Source organism: Eschscholzia californica, unplaced genomic scaffold (assembly GCF_041429995.1).
Source record: "Eschscholzia californica isolate CP2 unplaced genomic scaffold, dmEscCali1.0.p SCAF_2, whole genome shotgun sequence".
Taxonomy (NCBI): domain Eukaryota; kingdom Viridiplantae; phylum Streptophyta; class Magnoliopsida; order Ranunculales; family Papaveraceae; genus Eschscholzia; species Eschscholzia californica.
Genome location: NW_028238309.1, coordinates 55,128,145 through 55,155,372, shown reverse-complemented (window position 1 = coordinate 55,155,372; position 27,228 = coordinate 55,128,145). Strand labels below are relative to the sequence as shown.

Below are 27,228 nucleotides of genomic sequence, written 5' to 3'. Positions count from 1 at the left end.
GGTGTGTTTGGGGAAAGATCTAGTTTTCTCACCTTATGAATTTTTTGTACCCCAAACCCAAATAAGAGGAATACGAATATATTTCTCAAGAAAAGAAAAAATCTCTAAGAAATGTCTACCCCATATTTTAATTTCTCCCTACAGTAATCAAACACACCTAATCGAACTGAAAAAATATATCTCTAAGAAAAGGTTGTCACATTTCACTTCAAAATTTTCATTATGATTTTTTTTTTAAATTTCATTTCCAATAGTAAATGAACAGACGATTGAATTTTTGACATTATTTGATATAATTTTATTCTAGTTTTTCAGCCGATTAATATAATCTTGTTGCTTGAGAAAAACAATTATTCCAGAATAAAATTACTAAATTATATTGTCAAACAAGCTGGCGATATTACAACAGATCTGTTGGGGTCCCTCCTTATAATAAAGGACTCCTAGTTGGAATAGGATTCCCCTTATTCCTTGTTTGGGGAAAAAATAGAAACTTCTATTTTTTTCAAGCCTAAAAAGGAATTCCTATTTCTATTGGTAAACCTCCCTATTTATCATTATAAAAGGGAATGAAAGGGAAGTCAGAGAAAGAGAGATTTCTGAAGCGGTTCTTTCAAGAGAGATTGAAAGAGTAGAATATTGGTTTGAAGAAAAGAAGATTATTAATCTTGTGAAGCAATTTAGTTTGTGGTTATCTTCTTCAACCTTTAGTAATCTAGGATTTGTTCAAATCCTAAGGAGTAAGAGATTTTATTTCTTTGTTTCTTTGTTCAGTTTATCCACCATAGGTTTGGTGAAGAGTTGTGTAACCCATTATTTAATTATAGTGGAAGATTTCTGGACTAGGTCCCGTGGTTTTTTACCTTCTAGTTTGGAGGGGTTTTTTGCCACGTTAAATAATCTTGGTGTCTCTGCTTTTACATTCACATCGTTTATCTTCATATTCCTGAACAAGTTAATTAGGTTATTTTTCCTAACAAGTGGTACCAGAGCTTAGGTTGGATTTATTGTTCAGAAATATGGAAGTGAATACTAATCGCATGATTAGTTTAGATGGAGAAAACTACTTGATGTGGAAAGCAAAAATGGAAGATTTGTTATACTGCAAAGACCTAGCTGCACCCATCGAAAATCACGGTACAAAACCGATGAAAATGGATGAAGAAGACTAGAAGGTATTAGATTGTAAGGTTGTTGGATTTATTCGATAATGGGTAGAACCCAGTGTTTTTCATCATGTATCGACGGAGACTTCCGCTTTTAGTCTATGGAGGAAATTAGAATAATTGTATGATCAGAAGACAGCTGCCAAAAAGGCTTACTTGTTCAGAAAGCTAGGAAAATTACAATATAAAGAAGGAACCTCAATTGCTCAACACTTGAATGAGATGAAAAGTCTAGTAAATCAGCTTTCTGCAATGAAGTTAGTTTTGGATAATGAGTTGCAGGCCTTACTTCTTCTAAATTCTTTACCAGATAGTTGGGAGACATTGGTGGTGTCTCTTAGCAATTCTGCTCCTGATGGCATAATGCGTATGAATTACGTAACAGGTAGTTTGTTGAATGAAGAAACAAGAAGGAAATCATCGTCAGACGAGTCTCATTCAGAGGCACTTGTTACAGAAAGACGGGGGAGAGGTAAAAGTAGAAAACCTCATAACCGTGATAAGTCAAGGGGAAGATCAAAACCAAAGAAAGAAGTTAGATGTTTTGGTTGTGGAAAAATGGGTCATTACAAGAGTGATTGCAGGAAACCAAAGAAGGAAAATAAAAAGGATGATGAAAAATAAGATAATGTTGCGGCAGTTGCCTCAGGTGATGACATTATCATACTCTCAAGTTGTGGAGACACTTGCTTAAGTATGACTGAGTCAGAACCAGAAACAACATGGTTGGTTGACTCAGGTGCTTCGTATCATGCTATTCCATGTAAGGATTTCTTTAACTCTTACAGAACTGGTGACATTGGGAAAGTCAGGATGGGAAACTTAGGTTTCTCAAAAATCGTAGGAATTAGAGAAGTGAAAATTGAGACGAGCACAGGAAGTACATTGATTCTTAAGAATGTGAGGCATATACCAGATCTTCGATATAACCTAATCTCTACCGGAGTATTAGATGATGAAGGGTACCACAGTCACTTTGGTGATGGAAAGTGGAAGCTCACAAAAGGGTCAATGGTGATAGCAAGAGGGAAGAAGTGGGAGTTAGGCCATACATGGGGGCCCGCAAGTAGATATCAACACTAGGGGTGGGATTTTGGTCCGGAAACCCGGAATCCGCCCACGACCGCCCGAGTCCGAAGCGTCCGTGACCGTCCATTCCCCGAATCGGTCCGTACCCGCCTGACCGAAAGATCTTAAGCGGACGGACGCGGGCATAGGTCCTTACCCGGTGGTCCGACCGAATCCGCCCACTTATATTGTCCGCCCGACAGAATCCGTCCATACTCGTTCGTTTATCCTACCCGTTATACCCGCCCGCCTATATGATTGATTTTAAGCCTTTAGATTTGTAGGATTAGCTACAACCGTTAGATTTCAAGAGTAAAAATATATAACCCTAAAATTCACTTTTCTTAATCTTATCTTCACCTCTCTACTTCTCTAGTCTTTTTCTCCTCGAAAATCTCAATATCTCATCAGTAACCCTCGAACCCACAATACACCGTAGAACCCACAATGCACCGATCGTAATCCATGTGAAGAAGAATACAACCGATCGTAATCCATGAGAAATTTCAATGATTATCTTTTAATTTTGTATTTCATATACTTTTTGGAATTGTAAAGTGGGAGTTTAGATAGTTGTATTTAGTTACTAAATATTTTTAATTTCGGATAATTTTTTTTTATTTGTTCATTAGTAACCGGTGCCCGACCGACCGATACCCGGTTTGCCCGACTATCAAAACGGTCACGGACGGACACTTTGTTAGAGACAAATCCGAAATGCCCGCCCGTTTTGTCCGGATGTCTGAATGGACACTTAAGACTTATGTCCGTTCTGCCCGGACCGGTTGACTTAGTGTCCGTTTCCCGCCCGTCCGAACCGATTCCCACCCCTACATATGACTTCATTAGTGAATTCTATCATGCTTCTCATTATCGTTTGTCATATGAGAAGGTTATTGAACCTGTTGTTGATTATGACCTTCCCTGTCATCATCCCGACGAACCTATTATTTTACCACCAACTGAGAAGAAGAAACCTGGAAGGTCAAGGCAAAAGAGGATACCAAACAGTGGATCAAAGTGGAAGAGGTCGATAAAGTGTAGTGTGTGCCATACACGTGGTCACAACAAGAAGACTTGTAAACTTGATGTTTGAATAAATTTTTGTTATGTTTTACTTTCTATCAAGAATACTTGTCAACTTAATTCAGGAATTACTTTTCATTTTGTTTTCACTTACTATTGTCTTCATTTTTTGATGAATTATGTTTATGTAGTTGTTGGTGACTCTGCAAAGACTTTGCAAGGCTCTGCAAGGTGTTTGCAAGGCTCTGCAAGGTGTTTACAAGGCTATGCAAGGTGTTTGCAAGGCTCACCTGTTAACATTTGTTTACGGGCATCGACGACGTCTTTGGGCTTAACCTGTGAAAATAAACAAGAACACTCGTGACTGTTATATCCCTGGGACACCGGGATGGTGTCAGCCTAAGGGGGCTCCGACGGTTGATGGGTCATGAAAATGTCCCATTTAAGTCGTTTAATTTAGCCAAGTTAGTCGGTTTCGAGTCTTTATTATAATAAAATGGTTGGTTTTCTTGATTAAGTGTGCTTTTCGGAGTTAGGTGCGAAAATGGTTAAAAACGAGAATTAGATACACGGAGGGTATTTTGGTCATTTGGATTCAAGGGTATTCTGGGAAAGTGGATCAAGATTAGTGCACGGGTCAAAAGTAAAGTCCAAGACGAGGCCATAGGAGAAAACGGAAGTCAATTCGGAGTCCGGACGAGGGAATTATGTGAAGTCAAATATAGAGTCAAAGATTGTTGACTGGTGGGACACTTTCGGTAGCTTTTCTGGTTAGTGGGATAAGAGTGGACGACGTGGCGCGACAAGAAGTATGGATCATCTTTGTTTGTTGTTCCTAATAGGCGTTGAAATGCACCATAAAGAGGATGATTCGCTATAACCCGCGACAAGTTATACCCATAGTCCCACAACAAACCTTTTAATCTTAGCCATAGTCCTACAACAAGTTATATCCAACGGTCAATAAGTTGTCACGGTTTAAGAAGCATGGGTTTGGCTACATTGAATCATCCGAATTCCCCACTTGTTGAACCCAGCCGGCAGACCCATTACTTTAGGGTTTTATATGTTTTTAACACTCGAAATTACCACTTTGCCCCTCCTTGCTTTCCTATTTTAATTTCTTGGCCAATAAGAATCATTCTTTGCCCCAAAAGCAAACCCAACTATCCCCATTCTACCCTTTTAACCCTAATAAACCCTACATATCAACCCACCTATAAATAAATCTTTTTCTCCTCCATTAAGACCTAGACTTGCAAACCCTCTCAATGGCTTCCTTATCTAATTTCTAAGCCACTTCTCTTTCTATCTTCTAACCCTAATCCCCCATTCTTTTCTTCTACTTTCTCTACCACCTTCATCTATTCTCTACATTTTCTTTCTACTTCTAACCTTCTAATTTCTCCATACTCCTTCTCTAATACCTTTTCTTACCTATTTCTTTCTTCAACCTAATCCATTTTTCCCATTCTTTTTCTATCTTCTCTACTAATACTACTACTTTCTTCTCTACCACTATTCTTTCTACAATTAATAGTCATCTCCTTCTTTCTTCCATATTCTTCCATATTCTTCCATCATCTTTATCCCCTTTCATCTCTTCTTTCTACATCTAATTTCTTCATTCTTTTCCTTCTTTTTCTTATTTGGGTGGCAATAAAATAGCTATTACTTGGATTTCTTGGAGTAACATTCTTGAGCATAAATGGAGCAAATCTTGGACAAATTGGAGATACATGGGGATATGAAATTTGAGCATTCTTGGTGATTTCTTTCCATTAATTTCTTAGTATTTTCATTTATTTTACAATGTCAATGAATGTTATTCTAGATTCCATGTATAGTTAATTTAGCAATCTAAGGTTGTGAATGAAACCCATTTTGGATCTTTATAATACTTGTTCTTGATTAATTAAATCCTTTGATGTGCTTTAATGTCTATTGATTGTTTATCTATATGGATTGGATTTTCTTTCCATTACTCATGCCTCATAATTAGATATTTCATACTTTCGTTAAGTTGTTAGATGGAGTATGCTTTTTAGATGATGAATAATAGTTTAGCAATCCGAATCTCTATAAGGTAGACAATTAGAATTAGTAATTATAAAATTGCTTTATCTAGAATATCATCCGGAATCCAAATAGTTCATTATATTGGATCCCGAGTAAATACAAAAGAGATTTAAGTAATTAAGTGCTTGTTTTATAAAGTGAAATTATGCGGTGGATTTTATAACCTTAGATATCCTCTTACCTCTCTCTTAGATAGTTTAGTTAGTTTCATGTGTTTTCTTATTGCTTATATATCAATCATCAATTTTATGAGGGGTGTGTGTGTGTGTTAGTCTAAGTTAGCTATTGACATCTTGATTATTGGGTTAAACCCGCATTCAATATCCGAAGTTACCTACCTATTCCTTGGGACGATTTCCCAATCTTATTATAAATACTATAACTTGACCCCGTATACTTGCGGGAATAGACCTATTTTTAGGCCCATCAACGGTCAAGTCAGTAAGCTTGCAAGAGAATTGATAAATACGTGGATATTAACCTTGGAATGTTACCGTTGGTTGGACAATGGTCGGAGTTTAGGCACGGCTCGTAGAGTGGCCGGAGCTCAATCTCTACAGATAGGTTGACTTATTTGGAGAGAGATTATGACAATAATTGTGAGGTCTTCCTTGTGGATGGGACAACCCTGGAGAGGTTTGCCTTGTCCAGGGGCATGTATCGTAAATAAATGGGAAGCTTTACGATTCTGATCTTATAATCACGTGGGTGATACGTTGAGGGTTTGACCTTTAGGAGAGATAAAATGAGGCAACCCTTGTAGATAATCACGTGGGTGGTGTAGGAAGGGTCTGCCCCCTCTAAAATAAGCGAACCCTTAAAGTAGACGAGCCTTTTATAAAGTAGACAAACCCTTGATAAGTCCTGTACTTGTACTTTCTCAAGAAAGTATATGTTTGCTTCCTCAAAGATCCTGCACTTGGTAAGAACCTGTACCTTGGCAAACAAGGTCTTGCTCCCTTTGAACAATACTTGATAAGATCATGTACCTTCTGTAAACGGTGCTTGCTAAGGTCCAGTACAATATATGACCGTGATAATACTTGAATAAGAGGGAGGAAGCGGGATTATGTGAGAGAGAGAGAGATATTCTATCAAAGAGAAAGACTCTATGAGAAAGAAAGTAGGTTGTATTCGGTATGTTTGGTGATAACCAGATGATAATATTAAGCTAATGCTCGATGTGTTTGCCCAGAATCAGATGATCGGTGTCTTCATCTGCTTGCTTATTTTATAGCGTCATGGGTTCGCTGTTACCCGATAATGAGCTGTCTCTTTAATTCGGTAATGCACAGAGTTGTCATCGTAAATGTGGGTATTGTAATTCCCCTTAATAGGTATATCTGGGATATTGCCGTTTTGAGTGAGAGTAACGCCTCTCAACGGATATACGGTGGGAGGTTTCGCTGAGGAGGTGAGATCAGACTTCTTTATCCAGGGCTGGATGCGCTCCTGTACTTTGGCGTTGCTTTAGGTGCCCGAAGGTAAATGGGTTGGGCCCATCAACCATTAATTCATGGGCTTGGTCACCTTGTAAGCCCATTAATCGTGGGGGCGCTCTTGGTGACATATTTTGTCTCATACAACAGTTACAACTCAAAAACACATATTGTTCTGAACATAAAATGTCAATCATTCAAATCATCATCATAAATTTTACGTTCAAAACCGAATCGCTCTAAAAAAACTAAATGAATTTATAGCAAATTCTTTCTCCACTTAGCTCTTGTGTCATACAGAAGCTCATAGGTTACGGAAACTAGTGATTACTTCAATCGGTTTGCTCAATGTATATCTGAATTGAGTAATTGATTTGAAATCCGGAATGAATTTTGCCTCACCCACAATATCAACTGTTCTGCCACTACCTTGTTTCCCTTTCACTGTTTCTGTTTTTGAACTTCCACCCACCTGTTATGTAAATAATATGTTAGGTATGTACATTCAACATAATATATCAATAATTATGCATAATTCATAACAAACAATAGTTGTTCTTGTACAGTAATGTATAATGTTGATCATTTATCTATAATAATGTATTATTTCATTATAAATTATCAAAACTTTTCACAACTATTACCTCATGAATTGAGGGTGATTTGATTTTGGATTTCTTTGTATGCACTTCCTCTCTAGTAATGTTTTTCCTCTTCATTGGACTCTTTCTGGTTGGTGTAGAATCCTTTGTAGATTTAGCAGTACTTTTTGACTTTGGTGTAATTCTTAATCTACAGCAAATCAAGAAATTTTAGGTATTTTCTAATAAATTATATGTAATTCAGTAAATAAAATGGAGTAAATGTGAAACAGACACCCATCTCGTTGTACAAACTATTACTGTTTCAAACATTACATGTAAAATCAAATCAGAAATCCTATATACAAAAATCCCTCAAATTTTTTTTTTTTAGGTTTGAAGGTCGCCAGTCTGAAAATTTTCCAGCCGACGACCTTCGTCGTAAAAGAGGGAGGTTCGGTGGAGAGAAGGAGAGAGAGAGGTGAGGTAGAGAGAGGTGAGGTGGAGAGAGATGAGAGGCCGAGAGAGAGGTGAGGTGGAAGTGGGGTGGAGAGAGATGTTTTTTAATTAATTTTATTTTGAAAATATATTTAAGGAAGGGTAGTCATGACATTTACATTAAAAAATGAGACCAAATTTGAATTTATGAAAAATAGGGGGCCAAAAAGGAAATAACTCATAAAATTTTCTCATGTATCCCGTTCTTTATCTCACTAAGTTTTCGCCGCGTTCTTAGGACGAGGTTGATCCCTCTTAGCTAATGCTGATAGATAACTTTAATTCTAATTTACAACTGGATTTTTTTTAAGGAGTCCGGGAGAGAAAAATAAAGAGAGATACTTGAGGGAGATCATGAGATATTTTACGTAGATTGCAACCGGTATATTCAAAATTAATTGTTGACACTAATATCCTTCTATTTTGAGTCGATTTCGAGGAATTTTTTTTTTATATCCACCGTTAGATATGATCTTTATCAGACCTCCATCAGAAATGTATGGTCTACTCCTTCCCCCAACTATCATTTTTCCACATGTCCTAGTTAACCAATTGATCTGATGCTTAGGATGCTTTTGTAACATTTTAAAAGAAATGGCCTTTCTGTATTGCTTAATTTTAAGATGACCCATTCAAATTGTTTTAGTTTTACTAAATTGAATATGGGAATCATCTCAAATAGTTGTTTTCCAATAGACCAAATTTAATGTAGATATAATCGATTCTACTAAGTCGAGATAATGGATAATCAATTGTTAAGTGAATCAAAAGTGCCTTCAAGTCTCTACACCAAACAGTCTCCACTGCTAATTCACCTGGGAAACCGCTACCTGATCCGTTCGACCGAGACAAAAACTGTTCATGGGCACCCGATGGTCATAATGGTCAGTGTCCGACCGACCCGAAAGAATAGGCTCCGGTCACGATCAAAATTTTGTATCGAAGAACCGCCCGCTAAACGACCGATACGAGTGACCGAAAAACCCGTCTTCGTTTTTAGAAGTTGTAGACCGTCGAATTTTGTACACATATGATGGTCGTGGAGCTAACTTTGAATCAACAATATATTGTTCAAAGATGTACTTTGTCTTGGCCCATGTAGTGTTAGATAATGTATGTTATGGAAAATATGTGGGTAGATTCAATGATTAACGCACGTCTTAATTATATCTTAGCAAATGATGATCAATTTTTTTATTTTATTTTATAATTACTTGTGTTTTCTTGGTTAAACATTTTCTTTTGTAATTTGTAAATTGTAATTTTGTTTGTGGTAATAAAAAATAATAATAAGTTAATGTAATTTTTATTGAAAAGTCCGGACCGAGACCGTCTGGTGTCCGATTAGCCCGATAAAATAAACGGTCTTGGATGGTCGATGGATAAACAATTCTTAAAGGGGATTTTGGTGAAATGCCCCGATCCAAGGGGCACTTCCTTTTTTTTGCCCCCACCTCAAGAATAGTTTGTTATAATGCCCTTTATTCAATTTTTCATTTTTTGTTTCCCACTTTACCCTCCTATATATAACGTATCTAGAATTTCAACATATATTAAGTTTATCACAAAAGGGGAGAAACTCCCGAGTTCTTCATCTCTCTCCTCTTCAATCTCACTAAACACTCGATATCTCTCACCTAAGCTCCAAATTTGTTAGCGGTGGCGGTCGTGGCATTGGAGGAGGAAGATCGGCCATGATTAATAGATTGGTAGCTTTAGGGGAAGGAAGACGATGAAGATCCACGGGAAAGTTGTAAAAATTGGATTAGAATCGGATAATTTTGTGAGAAATACTCTTATTCATCTTAATGCGAATTATGGGGAACTGAAAGTTGCAAGAATTCTGTTTGATGGGTCAGCTAAAGGGATGTTGTTGCTTATTCAGCTTTAACTGTTAGTTATGCAAGAAGAAGTGAATTAGAAATTGCTCGTGAGCTGTTTGATGAAATGCCTGCAAGGGATTTGGTCTCGTGGAACGTTATGATTAGTTCATGTGGTAGTGGCGACTTGATGGATAAATAGTTCGCATAATACACATACCAAGACTGATGAAAATGGCCTTAATATCACCATCATTATATTAAGCTGGTTCATCATCATCATTGGTACATGGAAAGAATGTATAGCATATAATAGCACAGAAACCTTGAGATGGGGCAATTGGATTATCCACTCTGGCTTCATTGTTCATTTGCCTCCACTTACATTTCTTGATGTTTGCATTTGGATAGTTCATGTGATAGCATAGACTACAGTGGGAACAACATTGTGTTTTCAACCTTTGTGAAGAAGCTTGTTAGTGTATTAGCCAATTCTTGCCAAAATTGTTAATTAGCAGCAGTAATCTTGATTCTTTTATAGCCATTGTGGCTGCACCAACTATGGTGATCCAAAAGAAATATGTTATAGCTATTGATTTGGATTCCATGTATTTCTTTAACTGAACTCCATTTTCAGTTATAGTAGTTTATATGCTTTAACTTAACTCTATTTTCACAATAACCTTGTGAATAATGTGTTCTTCAAATCATTCTAGTCAAGTTCGGAAATGGACTGATAATAAGATTGAATTCTGCAGGGCGTGATGGCATTTCTAGAAATTCAACTTTTTCCAATCTCGGTTGTGAACCTTGTAATGGATTGCTGTTGAGTTCTGTGTGCACATTACACATGCTTTCTCCGTTAGTATTACCTCCTGGCTATTACTTATAGGTCACTGTCTTTCTTGGTCTGGTTGCCTCGTATTACAAGCTCCCATTCTTAAAAAATACCCCGCCCGTCTTTGAGTGACATCATATACTTGTTTTTTTTGTGTTCTACAATTTCTCGTGGTCGCTGCTGTCATCGAAAGAGATGTACAAGCTTGGCTAGTTCAGTCTGGTGGTGAACTGTTTACTATTTTTTACGCCGTAAGTAACCAATTTTCATTTCTTTTCGAAATATTTCATTAAGTTCAAGTATGACAATTTTCTTCGTCGAGACCCTATAATCTATATCTATATCTTTCTCATTAGCCATCTGTAGAGAGATTTGAAGCAAATCAAATTGCATTTTTTGATGCATTTTTTCTTGTTTGTAGGATTACAACATTTTGTGTCGTTATCGGTGACACCAGGTCGAACTCCTATTAATAGAATCGACATGAAGCCACCGAACTCAATGCTAGTAGTATGCCTAAGTTACTAGAGTTTAAATCGGTGGCTTCGTGTCGATTCTCTTCTTAAGAAATCGACACGAAGTCACCGAATTCATCTTCACTGACATGCTAAAGCAGCGGAGTTCACATCGGTGGTTTCATGTCGATTCTCATCTTGAGAAAATATAAATACTAATCGTCTAAGAGACTGTTTATTGTACATCTGTAAAAGATGTAATGACAGGAGATAGGATGTGTGATGTTACAACAACAATTATGAGCAAAAATTCCCTTAGGCCTCAAACAAATAATGGTGTGTTTGGATGGCGGAATCATGAATCCGCGGATTCATGAGTCCTTGGAATTCATGATTCCACGGATTCATGAATCCTAGTAATATTTTTTGGCTTGTTTGGCAACTAAGAATCCTATGATTTATTATTATTTGAGTATTTTTAAACGTCTTTAGAAAGAATATGATTTTTGAAAAAAATAATGATTTTGAAAAAAAATAATGATTTTGTAAAAGGAAATATCTTTTTGTTGATTTTAAGTTTGAAATTTGAGTTCATTAATCCAAAATCTTAGCAAATCCTAGGGGGTAGGGTGGGATTTTGGTCCAATACAAATTTTGGAATTAGGAATCCTTAGGATTCAAGAGTCCTAGGATTCTTGGTAGCTAAACAGACCAAGGATTCATGATTCCTACCAAATCCCACTTTTGATAGGAATCCTACTTAAGAATCCTGCAACCAAACACACCATAAGTAAAAGAACTAAATTTGTTTATATTTCTTTGCTTACGACTTTTCTCCTTACAAAAGTTTAAACTAACAGTCAGTTCTAAATTTCAGAAACTTCCAGATAATTGAGACACTACAGATGCAAATTGAAGTGCCAAAAATACTGCATGAATTGAACGAGGGTACTGAAGAATGGAATCCTATCTTTGTTGTACCTTAAAAGTTGTTGTTGTGGTGGTCTGTGGTTGGCGGTGTTGACACAACTTTTACAAAATATGAGAATATTGTTGTTACTTTAATTGATTTGTATTTTTATTTTCAATTATTTATACAAGAATTCATCTTTATGAACAATGAATAAGAGTGTTCATCTTTATATATATATCTCAGCTTGAACCCTTTCCCATGAATGTGTGCTCAACTTTTTCAGTGGTTGTAATTGATAGAGGTTGGAGCAATTTTGGTGGGTTCATGTCGAATCTGCTAAAAGGGAATCGACATGGCACTACCGATTTTAATTGAAACCATGATTTAGGTAGTAGTAAATATCGGTGGCTTCATGTCGAATTTTCGTACAGGAAATCGGCATGAAGCCACCGATTTGATAAGGATCGACATTGAACTGACGATTTGAACTCCAACAACTCTGCCAAGCTACTGGAGTTCAAATCGGTGGCTTCATGTCGAACTCCCTTGTGGAAAATCGACATTGAGCCACCGATTTGAACTTCTTGCCTAAGTTTTTGGAGTTCAAATCGGTGGTTTCGTGTCGAATCCCTTTAAGAGAGTTCGACATGAAGCCACCGATTTCAAATCATTTCTTTTAGTTCAAGCATCGTTTATAATCTATCCCATTCAATAACAACAATATATAAATACTAGTACTTCTCAAAGACTGATACTCATATAAGATAAATAATTCTCACTTAGTGAAATCACACAAGTTGTAACAAATAATTTCTTCAAATACTGGTATATAATACCCTATATAAAACATTACTCTTATATGATATCTTTGTCTATAAACAACTATTCTTTGGTTGGCAAACCAACATAAACCCTCTCTCTCAAGAATGATCTCAAGAGTGCTCATGCTCCTACAATGCATCTCCATTGCCAAGTGCCTCCTTCAGTGGCATTTAAGATGTCAATACTATATCAACTTCAACAAAGTAGTGAGGCCCAAACCTATAAGCACGGACTGTGTCGCTGTGCCTAATCTTGAACTAAAAGCACTTCGGAAATCTCGAGCTTTGCTTCTACAACCTTTTATACAGTAATAACAAGATTCCAATTAGCAGAAACTCCACAATTAAAAAAATGACCCTGGATTCATACTATAGCTCTTGCCCATCACCTAAAATTTTCTTCTTGGTAGTGGCGGGCCATAAACTTCTGTGAGGTTTCATTCTTTAGGAGCAAGCCGATAGTGTCCACAAACCCATTTCCTGCACCAATTGATGGATTAAGTATACTCTGAAAAAACATTCAATTCACAGCTAAATGAAACCAAAACTTGATGCCACGGATTGCGTTACTATCATAATTGAATGGCACCGACCTAGAGAAAATAGTCTGCATACTAAGCTGACAATTACCAAAAAGAAGATTTGACTATTAGAATCGATTGTTTTCATCGAACTTGGACAACACAAATCGACACGACCAAATCGAAACTAACTGCAATACCTACTGGAGTAACAAATCGGTTGGCTCATGTCGACTTCGTTCTGCTAAATTCGACACGACAAGACCGATTATAACTGGAATACATAATCCACTCTTACGGATTTGGCATCGGTTCATGGATATCGATTTCGTACGAATAAAATCGAACTAGTACAATCAGTTTTCATCAAAATCCTAATTCAAACCAAATTAAACCTAATTACATCAAGCATCATTCATGATTTCATTCAATATCAAACACACAATCAAAAACCCTAAATTTTTTTGTAATATAAATCCTAGATTTTGGTAAATAATCAAACCATAATCTTTAATCCATTGACACAACACAAAATCAAACTTAAACATATAACATTGTGAAGATTTAAAGATGAAATACGTGTTTCAAATAGTTAGAGAAGAGTCTTTATGGATTTCGGGCTAGAGAGAGAGAGAGTGGGAGCTTCTCAACCAAAAACCTTGTGAAATGGACCAAAATCGACTTACTTCAAGTAGATGGAGTGATTCAAGCAAGAAATTTAGACGTTAGATTGAGTGAAATCGAGCTATGAGAGGGAATCAAGAGAGAGAAGAGGAGCTCGTTTCTTTCTCTGATTTGGGGATAATCTGAACATATCTAGAAATTCTAGATATGTTATATACAGGAGGGTAAGGTGGGAAACAAAAAAATTTAAAAGTGGAGAGAGGGCATTTTACCAAACTTTTCTTGAGATGGGGCAAAAAAAGAAGTGACCCTCTAATCGGGGCATTTCACCAAAATCCCCATTCTTAAAAGTGACCGCTCGAGACCGCCCGATTAAATTGGTGGTCACCAACATTTTATGTCCGAGGCGACCGATCCGATGAAGTTAGAGACCGACATCGAACGACCCGGTCCGATTCCCGCCCCTAGTTCTCCACTAATGGATTCACATTAGGTTGTACTTCAAATTGTCACCTCCTTTGGACTATCCTAAATGAAACCAATCTTTCTCAGCTATTTTTTTGGCGGGTTAGGAATTTTGTTATTCTTATAATTAAATGCCGTTATTTTTGCCAACAAAAACTAAATTTGAAATAAATTATCAAAAGTAACGGTTAGAAGCCACCTAGTATTTAATCCATATAAAAACTAATAAGATATTTCAAACATTTCGTACATCTAATTCTTCTCGTTAATTGGTTTTATGGATAGGGGTGATTGTTGATTGACCAGCAAGGGCATCTACATTGGCAAATAACAAAAAAGATGCATTTATGTGTGCCTCCTCTCTCGACAACACATTTTAATTGGCAGGCACCACAACCTTGACTTCTCTTAGTACATGTTCTAGGATGATCTCGTGCTTCAACCATCTCTTGCACTACATAAAAATATTATAATTACAAGTTTTTAGACAGTATGAAAAGGGATATGAAGACAACTAGGCCATGTTTGGCGTGTCAGGATGGAATGTGATTTCTGGGAATTGCATTCTCACAACGAATTAGATTATTTTAGTTTGACCTTTGGTTTGAAAAAGAAAAGTAATTTGATTCCTGATAGATTCTTAACTTGGTGTTTGGTTCGTATAGGAAGAAGATTGTTAATTTTTGTAAAAGTCCTGTTATATCCTTGTACTTAAACTACATAAATTATACGTCAACTTTGTTACGTAATTTAATCAGTATTATCTATTCGAATTTGTAAATATAAATTAGTAACGCGATAGACCAATTCAACTAATATCCAAAAAATTATTCAAAATAAATAAAAGTCTCGGTTAAAACCTTAAGAGAAGGAAAAAACTAGAGAGAGTAACATTCGAGCGAGGAAGAGATGTTATGGTGGTCGCTAAAACCCCAGGTGTGTTTAATTATTTTAGTTGTGATATTATGTTAAGGACGATTTCAATATTAGTCATTCTAATATTTTATTATGGATAAATTTGTCCATATATATTAAAAACAATCATTCCCGGGAATGAGAATCACAAACCCACTCCCTCTCTGGGTTTGCTATTACTCCATTTAGGGAGAATCATATTCCTCCGAGAATAGGATTCCCCCTACATTCCCACGAGCCAAACAATAACGGGGTTGTGGATCCCAAACCACATTCTATTCCCACGTGATTCCCGTGCGCCAAACATGGCCTTACGTTTACAATAGTTTTTATATGGTCAATTACAAAAGTCTGGTCCAAACCTGCATAATGGTCAAGTCAGCAAAGCTCAGAAGCCCATCCCAGTTTTAGTCTTCATATTCTGCTTGAGGCAGCCACCTGAGACAACAAGCTAAATGTTAGTTATAGGAATTCTGTTATTCTGATATCACAACATAATTCTGTTTCTCTCTCTCTCTCTACTTCTATATACTTCTATATAAAAGGAGAATCATAATTGATTTAGAAGTTTGACTGAAATAAAATAGAGATCTATGAAAGCCTAAAACTGCAATAAGTGGTTGAATATGTACTAATATCTCTTGTTTTCTAATACCTACGTGTTATTATTCTTATTACTTGATACAAGTGAATGAAGTGATTGCTATGCAGAGACTCCGAAAGTAACTGATTCTCTCGTTGAGGGTTTTGTGATGAACAAATGAAGTGGAGTACTATTGATTACATTTATGCATATGTATTGGTTGGTTTATTCTCATTTTCTATGGGATACTTGTGTTTCGATTTAACGGTTAAGTTTGTTTCATGTCTTATGTCATGCATATTTTAAGTTACTTGTTATTTGTTACTTTCGTTTTTTTCAATTAAATTCGCTTCTGTAAATAATAAATTTGGGAAATGCTAAGTGTGCAAAGAATCTCTGACAAGATTCATGACACGATGAGTCACACGAGTAAAAGAACGGTTTAGTTCAAAGTCAAATTTTGAAAAACTTTGAATTTCTTTTATCTTTTAGTGAAAATGACTCATCATGTCAAGAATCTTGTCAAAGACTTTGTACATGTAGCACTTCCGTTTTTATTTTTCTTAGGTATTTTCGTGGAAATTTATATACAAGACACATGAGCTTAATTTAATTATTACGACAATGTGGTTGATTTATTTGGAAAACTAGATGTAATTACCTATTTAGAGCTCACCAGCTAATTTAGATCTCATACTTGATCAAATCAATTTTCACCTATAGCGTTCTAACGATCAAATCATTTGACTCCATCTCGTTCTTGAAGTAGGTATTGGCGTTATAGCTCACTCTCACTTTGGAAAATTACAGCAGCTTTCACTAGAGTAGATTGGCATGAAGCAGCTGAGGAAAAGGAGAACCTTAAGTCATTCTCATGAGATTAATTTAGGCAATGGAGAGATATCAAAATATCATAATGGAATGAGATAACTTATCTTCGAGCGTCATCAACATTCCTGCCTAGGGATTAATAAGGGTAAAAGTGGTACTCAAGTCAAATATTCCTACCCAAGATAAAAATCAAGGAAATATTCTCACATATATCTCCAAGATATGGATACACTAGAATTGGTTTATTTCTATATTTACATTATTTATTTCCATCCATTGTAATTCTCTTCTAGTATAAATAAATATGGAGGTATATGGCTTTCCTCAACCAAAAACCTAAATCTTTCATGGTTTCAGAGCTACAAAACTCTAAAGAGTATAGTTTCGATCCTATTTTGCTTCTGCTTAATCGGCGGCGGTAGCCGCTTCCATGACTACCGTCCGCCGGAATCATAGTTATTTCTTTTTTCTCCTTTATTTTCTTTTCTAATTTTTTAATTAGCTTAGTTCATAGTTCTCAATAAATTTAGTCAAGGTTAACGTCGAAGTTTTTTTTTTTTTGATATTTTTCAATAAGGTTTCAATGGTGGAGATTCTAGTTATCAATATTATCAATATTGGGTTTGGGAGGTTTTTTTTTGTTATCAATGATGGACAAACTATTTATGATGTGAAGGAGATCCATGGATGTTTTGAGAGTTAAATTGGTGTTCAAGTAAGTTCAAAGTTTATTCAATTTTGATGCACGATCGATATCTATAAAGGACAGTTTTCGCGGCCGTCATCATTGTCGTCATTTGGAGTGCAAAGTAGGTGCCTCCCCATTGGTGTTTTTGCTAGGGTTGTCTTCACAAGGCAAACGGCTCGTGTTGTTTCCATGAGCCTCTGGACACAGAGTGGTTATGCTCACTAAGTGCAACCTTTCTCGTTGTTATTATGTCATGTTTGTTCGTTATTACTGCAGTAATATCTTATCGATCTACACCAAACAAAAACTTGTTGACCAACTAATACAATGATTTCCTTAAGGAAGAATGTGTCAAAGAATCGTCTCATCAAGTTATTTTCCAAATTGAACTTTCGGTTTGATCCTCAGTTCAATTTGCGGGAGGGTAATAAGGGTAAAAGTGGTACTCAAGTCAAATATTCCAACCCAAGATAAAAATCAAGGAAATATTCTCACATATATATCCAAGATATGGATACACTAGAATTAGGTTTATTTCTATATTTACGTTATTTATTTCCATCCATTGTAATTCTCTTCTAGTATAAATAAATATGGAGATAAATGGTTTTCCTAACCCAAAACTTAAATCTCTCAGGGATGAGTGAAGAAACTAAGGAGCAATCTTTCTATCTTCTTCCGGTTTCCAACAAATTAAATTTTCTCATGTATCCCGTTCTTTATTACACTAGGTTTCCGCTGCGTTCGCAAGATGCAATTGATTCCTCTTAGCTAACACTGGTAGATAACGTTTAATTCTAATTTACAACTGGATTTGTTTTTTTGAAGGTAACCGTGAGAAAAAATAGAGAGAGATACTCTAGGGAGATCATGAGAGAAAAGTAGAATGAGATATTATAGGGAGATTGCAACCTATTTTAGTATATTCAAAATTAAGGGTGCTTCTAAAGGCACCGGGCCAAAAGGCTGTTAATGGGCGGACTCTATTAGCACCAGGTGAAGGAGTTGAAGGAGATGTCCTTCGACCAAGGTGACAATGCGAACAATTTGTCGGATAGGAAAATTGATGTGGAAGATCATCAAGTCCGATTGATTTAGGGATCGTAGAGTTGTAGCTAGAGACCAACTACGATCGTCGAATTACGAAGTAATTCGCGGCTAACTTCGATCGGATCCTACAACGGGTTACACATAAGAGTGACAAATTGATCTAGGATATGACTAGTGGGAGTGAGATATAATCATGGGAGTGTCCCATAAACATATCTCATAGGCCTAAAAAGGAATTAGGCAAAGATAGTACAAAAAGGCCAAAAACAAGGTTTTTGGGCCTAGACCGGTTCGGGTACTTCTAGGACTCGGATTGGGCTGACCTTTGGAGGGTTAGTTGCTGATATAATAAACATTATATCTGCCAATTTTCGTGGTGTTTGGACACCTCCTCCTTAGGGAATTGAGAAAATACCAATAGTTGCTATTTTCGACTATTTCCCTAAATCTTATTCTAAAGGGTGTTTTAGGAAACCTAAAAGGAGGTGGATTCTTATTAGGGTTCTATATAAACACTCTTAGGGCAGAGAATAAGCAGTGGAATTTCTCTCTAAGCTTTCTTACTCTACCACATCAAGTAGAGAGGAGAAAGTGAGCTAATTCCCATTAACTATCAATCTAGTCAAAGAAGAAGGTGTTCTTCTTTTCCAACCACCATTGGTGTGCTAGCTATACAACAAGGTGGGAGATCAAATTGATTGCTCGTGTCCCAAGTAGAGGAGCTACACTTGAAGCTCTTGGTCTTCTTCAATCAATTCAACTAGTTCGAGGGAAAAGCGATTAAGGTAATCTACTATCTCTATTAGATTAATTACTAGTTTTGCATGTGATCCTGGGAATACTAGTGTAGACATTAGATGTCATATTTCCGCTATAAACACTAGTAGAAGGGTGTAAATCCCTACACCAGGCCCAACAACTAATTTCTCTATTAGCACCGGCCTCATCTGTAAGCACCCTGCATCATCTAACCTAACCCTAACCTCCATCCATACCTCACAATTTGAAAATCAATTTGAGGACAAAACCTTCATTTTCTCTCTCCAAAGCTCAAAACAAACCTCCATCAATCTCCTCACTTAATCTCCCGCAATCTCACTCGATTTTGTCAAATATTTCTCTAAATCAATCCTTTTTTACTCTAAGCTAAAGAATCAACGAATATTTGGTGAAGACGAAGTAGAAATCAGACTCGATTTGCTCCTTTAAGGTTGGTTAAAAAACACTAAACTTTTATGATTCTTGAATTAATTTGTTGATTGAATGGTTGTAAACATCAATAGAATAGTATAACATGTTTAGAATGTTGTTTACTATAATTTCGAACACATTTAGAGGGTTTGATGTCAAGATTTTGAGTCTGCCCTAAGTCAATTTGGTACTTCGTGATTTTGCTGTTACGTATCGAACAGACTAGTCCAACCCGTTTCGGTCTTCCTGGTCACGGATTACCCAATCCGTGACCTTGAAGGCCATAACGGATTACTTCCCTAGTCTGTGACGTTAATCCGTGACTGGTTGAAAAGTCACGGATTACTAATGCAGCTGACAAAATAACATTAGGATTTTATGCTAAGTGGGACCGCGACAAGTCAGGGATTGGATGACCTACAAGAAGATTTTTTATTTTTAGTAGTTTCCAGATTCTATATTTCTTAGTTTCAGAATTTTAGTTGCTTTAGGGAAACTTTTCTAGTTTTTAGCAGTTTCTTAATTTTGGATGTTTTCCTAGTTTTTACCAGTATTCTAGGTTCTAGTTATTTTAGATTTATAGTAATTTTATTCTATTATTTTAGGGTTTCTAGCCTATAAATAGGCCTTTTATGTTCATTGTTAAGAGAGCTTAGTTTATTGAATAAAGTTTTGTTTGATTTAATCAATCATAGAGGAACGATCTCTATATTTTTTTATCTCTTGTCTCCTATGCGTTGCATCAGTTGGTACCAGAACTTGCGTCGATCTTTATTAATGCCACCGAGAAGACAACTTGCTTGAGGTAGGGAGAATCATATGGATATTGTTAATGAAAGAGCTGAGGCTATAAATCAACGATTAAACGGTGTTGACGAATGGCGGAAACAGATGACTCGAATGATGGAAGGGTTGATGCATCGGTTAGATGCATTGATTGTTCATCAAAGGGAAACGTTATCACTAAATCGTCACTCAGAAAAGGATGTTGGATCTACTGAAGATGATTCTGATAACCCTTTTGCTAGGGACGTTCGGGGAAGAAGGAATCAAACCAATTACGATTCTCGAAGATGGGAAGCGGGTTTGAGGATTGATATCTCGAAATTCGGAGGGCGTGGTCAACCTGAAGAATTCCCCGATTGGCTAACTGCAGTTGACGATATTCAAGAGTTTAAGGAGGTACCTCATGATATATAGACAGGTTCCCCATGTGGCTACTAGACTTCGTTACAAGGCTGCTGCATGGTGGCAGCAACACAAGTTAATGTGGTCCAGAACAGAGAAGTCAAAGGTAACTTCGTGGGAGAAGATGAAGAAATATATGCGTACAAATTTTCTTCCACATAACTACACCAAGTTAATGTATCAGAAATTGCAACAATTGAAGCAAGGGTCTCGTATTGTGGAAGAGTATACTACTGAGTTTCACTTTTTGATTTCTCGCAATGAACTTGCTGAAACAGAAGAACAGTTAGTCGCTCGCTTCATTGCTAGTCTTAAGGAAGATTATCAGATGCTCATCAACGTGCCCTAATTTGTGAAAAACAAGAAAAAAGAAGAGGTAGAGGAACATCTTGGATATTGTGTCTGGAAGAAGTCTTGTTGAGGTTAGGCCAACAGGTATAGTAACCCACAATGAGGTAATGCTTCGGGTTCTACACAAACACCGGTAGCTACGAGACAACAAAATGATCAGGCTAATTCGTCTCAAACTAGCGGTTCGGCTATTCGATGTTTTCAGTGTGGCGAAATTGGTTATCGGGCAAATCAATGTCCAAAAGAAGGACCTCACGGTAAGTGGTTGTACATGGGTAACACTACACAAGAGAAGACAAATCAAGAAGATGTTGGTGATCCTATGTATGATGATGATGAATCAGAAGAATTCGTTGAGGGAGATGTTGGACCACTACTAGTAGTTATACGGTCGTGTTATGCACCACGTAGCCACAAAGAGAAAGATTGGTTACGGAATGATATCTTCCGATCTACTTGCACAATCGGAGGGAAGGTGTGTAAGCTAATCATTGATTCTGGTGTGTGTGAAAACGTTATTTCCGAAAAGTCTATAACAAAACTTAACTTGAAGACATAACCACACCCAAATCCTTACACATTGGTGTGGCTTAAGAAGAGAATTCAGGTAACTGTTTCTAAACGGTGTCTTGTTTCCTTTTCTATTGGAACTCAATATCGCGATAGCGTGTGGTGTAATGATGTCGTTATGGATATGTGTCATCTATTATTGGTCAGACCTTGGCATTTTGATAGATCGACTCTTCATGATGGTTGAAAGAACACCTATAACTTTCTATTTGACAAGAAGAAAATTATATTGCTACCAAGTAGGTTGATTCCGCCTAAAACTGAGAAAGGTGAAAAATCAAAATTATTATCTCGGGGGCTGTTCATTGAAGAGGTTGAACAAACTAATGTTGGATATATGATGATTGGTAAGAAAAACAGTATTGTGGATGACGTGATTCCATATTCCTTTCGTCCAACATTGAAAGAATTCGCGAATGTTTTTCCTGAAAATCTATCTGGCGGTTTACCACTGCTGAAGGATGTTCAACATCAAATAAATCTAGTTTCCAATGCGACCTTACCGAATGAAGTTCATTATTGGATGAGCCTAGAGGAACACATAGCGTATGAGAAGGACGAGTATGTTTGGCTCGTTTTAACCAAAGGCAGATTCCCAGTCGGTGAATATAACAAGTTATTAGCAAAGAAAATCGGACCACTAGAGATACTTGAAAAAATTAATTCCAATGCTTATCGTCTGAAATTATCAAGTCATGTGCGCTCCACGGATGTTTTTAATGCAAGCATTTATTATCATATTTTGGAGATAATCCAGACGAGGATGATTCGAATTCGAGGTCAAATTTTGTCCTACCTAGGGAGGATGATGCAACTGACAAAATAACATTAGGATCTTATGCCAAGTGGGACTGTGACAAGTCAGAGATTGGATGACCTACATGAAGATTTTCTATTTTTAGTAGTTTCCGAATTTTATATTTCTTAGTTTCAACAGTTTCAAAATTCTAGTTCTTTTAGGGAAGATTTTCTAGTTTTTAGCAGTTTCTCAATTTTGGTTGTTTTCCTAGTTTTTACCAGTATTCTAGATTCTAGTTATTTTAGATTTTTTTTAGTAATTTTAGACTTCTATTATTTTCGGATTTCAAGCCTATAAATAGACCTTTTATGTTCATTGTTATTTTTAGCAGTTTCTCAATTTTAGTTGTTTTCCTAGTTTTTACCAGATATGATGACTTAAATGTACAAATGTGATCGTTTGTGAGAAAGAAGTGTCAATTGCGATGTACTCCCTTGGATCTTCAACAAATGGGAGGAGAGAATTTGAATCCTTGGATCTGACACATGCTTATAGAAATTGATCAAACACTAGGATTATTTCGTTTGTGTCTAATTTGAGTCGTAGATCTGGACATTCCCTCATTGCAAATGACTTATCTAACTTTCCTATCTTACATGTTCTGACGAAATCAAGTAAACCAAGAAAAGAAATAGGAAATAAAGAAGAATCAGACAGAACACACGAGATTTACGTGGTTCGGTTGGTGAGACCTACTCCACGACAACAATGGCGGAATGATTTCGACTATGATAAGCAAATAAGTTACACAAGACATCCGTGAGAACTCCTTATAAGACATCTCTAGGTTTTAGTTTGTATATCAACTAAAACCCTGATCCCACTAACATACCGCCTCACTAACTCTCTCTTTCTGAATTCGGAATACACACGGAAACCGCTAACACTAATAACCGACATAAACACGAAGCCTTGTCTTAGAGCCCTGCTTTGCATGTCAGCTCTACCCTGCTTACCAGCTCTGCCTCAGAGATCACCCCTAAGCGGGTTAGCGGGTCGAAAACCGGTTAGATATCAACTGATATTCAAGACACTCTCAACAATAAATTTTAGTCTATATTCTGTCTGGTGTTTTGGTGAAACAAGAAAATATTCTAGAGTACAAGTTTTAAAACGAATTTGTGTGTTTTGTCAAATTTTCCGGGGTACAAGTTTTTCAAGGAAAATTATGGATTTGTCTAACACTTCGGCGCAATGAAACGTCTTCAACTTTCTCTTCTCCGACCATCCATTTCCGGCCATCACCACCACAATTTCTCTCCTCTCTCTATCCTTCCTTTCATCTTCCTCCTCTCCTCTCACCGTCACTTATGTTTTCTATCTCCCCCCTTCTCTTCCTATCTCTCATCTTTCTTCCCTCTCTCTTTCTCTCTAAATATTTCGTCGAAAATCCTCGTTTGTCACTCACCATTATGGTAATGGTGGTGGTTGTTGGTGGCAAAAAAGAGAACCATAAGAAAAAATATTAATTAAAGTTTTGTATCCTCGAAAACTGTCTTGTATCCCCTAAGGTGGTGGCTCTTTTTAATCATTAAACTTCAAGTGAGAATATCTCATTAGTCTAAAATTGGATTTGGACGATTCTTCACTCTAAACTTAAGAGCCCGACGAGACAAATTCAACAACGCATTATAATTCTGATTTTGAAGATTATAAACGATCAGAAATCAGTTCCGACTCCAACATCTTTTACATATCCATCTCATTTTCTTTATGTTGTTTCAAAGTAGGGAAATTTTATGACTGACAATGGGATTTGCCATAAAAAAATTCTATTAATTCTTTAGAAGAATAAAAGGTACAAGAAAAGGAATTACAATGTCTACTCTAATGAGAGAATAAAAGGTACAAGAAAAGGAAGGAGAAACTAACCAATTGATCCTTGCCAAAAAAACATGGGCTTTTGTGTTACATAATTTTAGAGGCAGGACGTCTCATTCCAATTCGGTTAAATTACTGAATTCAATTGTAGATATTGTAATCATCTAAAAATGATTGTTCATCAATAGACCAAATTTGATTTGGAAGAAAACTATTCTTATAATTTGAAAGAGTGAGTCAACCAAGAAAACACCCTCAAGAGAACCAATAGCAAAACAACAAAGCCAATCACCCTCAACTATGGATTCCCTATTTTGCATTAGGAATTGGTATTCCGTCAATTTTATTGTGTCATTTTCTCGACAAACAATATATATTAAACGAACTAAAAGTACAGATGAGAAGACATCAAATATTCAACCATGAGAAAAGGAATCAAATATTTGATATTAATGTGTTCTTATTAATTTGTTTTATAATCTTTAACTGAGGTAAAAGACATTTCTTATATGTAGTTCTTCTCCCTAACTGATTTCTTCAATGGGAGTAAGAGTTGACCGGTACAAGGATATTTGCATTGGCAAAGTCTGCCATTGATGCATTCCGATTTGCCTTTCAAGAAACTGCAAAGTACACGACATTTAGAATCACAACCCGGTCTAAAGCCAGTGCATATTTTGTACAAATGACGTGCATCCACCATCTCCGTCACTACATAAAAATACACTAATTATTTTAACGTAAAAATAAAGATAAGAGTAACTGTGATTTACCGAACTATAGAACAAAGATGGTGGAATTTAAAAACCTGAAGCGAAGACAACGAGAACGAGGACGAAGAAAAAGAGCGATGAGTGCTTTGTCATCTCAAGTGAGAAGAAACTTGTTTTTAAAGATAGACTACTCTTTCTTGTAATACCAATTTGTGAAATACAATGCCCATGCACTCTTCATATTTATAGTTGCTTTTTGGGTTATCAATCAAGAAACCTTTAGCATTTGATTTCAAGATTAAGTAATCCTGTAGCTAGTAGAAACAACCTTTCCTATAAATGTGTATAGTTTAGGAAATCTTAAGAAAATCTTCTTCAACATGCATTAAGTACAAGAAAATCTTCTTCAACATGCATTAAGTACAAGAAAATCTTTGAGATACATATTTATGGTACATGTGTTTGTAGTACATGTTATGCCAATCGGGGTTTAATGTGACAATACGAGTAATCAAGTAGAAGCAATTGGAATAGTAAAGAACAATCAAGAACAGAACACAGAGATTAACGTGGTTCGGTTGGTGAGACCTACTCTGCGACGACAACGGCGCGCTGATTTCCACTATCATAAGCAAACAAGTTTACACAAGAGATTAGTGAGATTGTGCTACTGATACTCCTTAGGGTTTAGTTTATATAGCCACTAAACCCTAATCCCGCCTCACCGACTCTTTACAACCGACTCTCTCTACAATCGACATTATACACGGATAACACTAATCACCGACATAAGCCTAGCTTCCGCATCCCACCTCTGTCTCAGAGTCTAGCTCTGCCTCACAGCCCTGCTTCGCATACCAGCTGTGCCTCAGTAATCAGCTCCGTTAACGGGTCCAAAATTCAGCGCTGAGACCGTTGGCGGGTCGTAAACCGGGTTCGATACCAATCCATATTCGAGTCACTTCTAACAATTCTCCACCTTGACTTGAATATGCTACTCTTGACTTAAATCTGCCACCATCATAGCTCAGCGCCTCTGAGCGACGATGGCTCAGAGGCGCTGAGCGACGATGGCTCAGAGGCGCTGAGCTATGATGGTGGCAGATTTAAGGCTTCAGCCCTGGTAGGGTTAACATCTGGAGATCTCAATCAAGTCTAAGCAATGCTTAAACTTGAAAGTTGTAACTGCCTTGGTCAGCATATCCACTGGATTCTCTGCCGTAGAAACCTTCTTCATCGTGGTCTTCCCTTGTTCAAACCTTGTTCAATCACGTCCTTGATAATGTGATACCCATCGTCAATGTGTTTAGTTCTCTCGTGATACATTTGATTTTTGGTCAAATGAATAGCACTTTGGTTGTCGCAGTAGACCTCTGTCACCTCCTGCTTCAGGCCCAAATCCCGAACTAAACCACTCAGCCATATTGCCTCCTTCACCGCCTCTATTGCTGCCATGTACTCAACTTCCGTTATAGACAGAGCTACTACCGACTGCAGCACTGCTCTCCAACTAATGACACTCTCGCAGAGTGTGAACGTATAGCCTGTCAACGACCTCTTCCTATTAAGATCCCTCGAAAAATCCGAATCTACAAATCCAACTACTGAACCAGAAGTGTCAACCCTTCTGTCGTAAACCAGCCCAAGCTCCGTAGTTCCTCCCAGATACCGCAGTATCCATTTCACAGCCTGCCAATGACCTCTCCCAGGTCTGCCTATTTATCTGCTTACTACACTAACAACATGTGAAATATCAGACATTGTGTACACCATAGCATACATAATGCTACCTACTGCATTTACATAAGGCACCAGAGACATGTACTCCGTCTCGTCATCAGTTGTCGGTGACAGTTCCCCCAAAAGCTTGAAGTGTGACGCCAATGGAGTACCGACAGGTTTTGCCTTAGTCATACCAAAACGTTTCAACACTTTCTCGGTGTACGTTTTCTGAGACAAGAACAGTTTCCTAGCAGATCTGTCTCTCTGTATCTCCATACCCAATATCTTCCTTGAGGCACCCAAGTCTTTCATTTCAAACTCACCCTTTAAATGATCCTTTAACATGTGAATTTCCGACATATCCTTGCAAGCTATCAGCATGTCATCCAAATACAGGAGTAGATACACATAAGAACCATCCGAATAGTTTCCTGTGGTACACACAACTATCATACATGCTTCTGTCATAGCTGTTTTTAACCATAAACGTGT

General features: G+C 36.9%; 1 long non-coding RNA gene across 1 annotated transcript; it reads right to left on the bottom strand.

The window, feature by feature from the left end:
• Positions 1-12,621: 12,621 nt before the first annotated feature.
• Positions 12,622-14,028, bottom strand: LOC147559167 (uncharacterized). Its single transcript, XR_015233594.1, has 2 exons — positions 13,912-14,028; positions 12,622-13,184 (listed from the first exon to the last, which is right to left on the bottom strand). It is a non-coding gene; the product is annotated as an uncharacterized LOC147559167 (long non-coding RNA).
• Between the last annotated feature and the right edge of the window lie 13,200 nt (positions 14,029-27,228).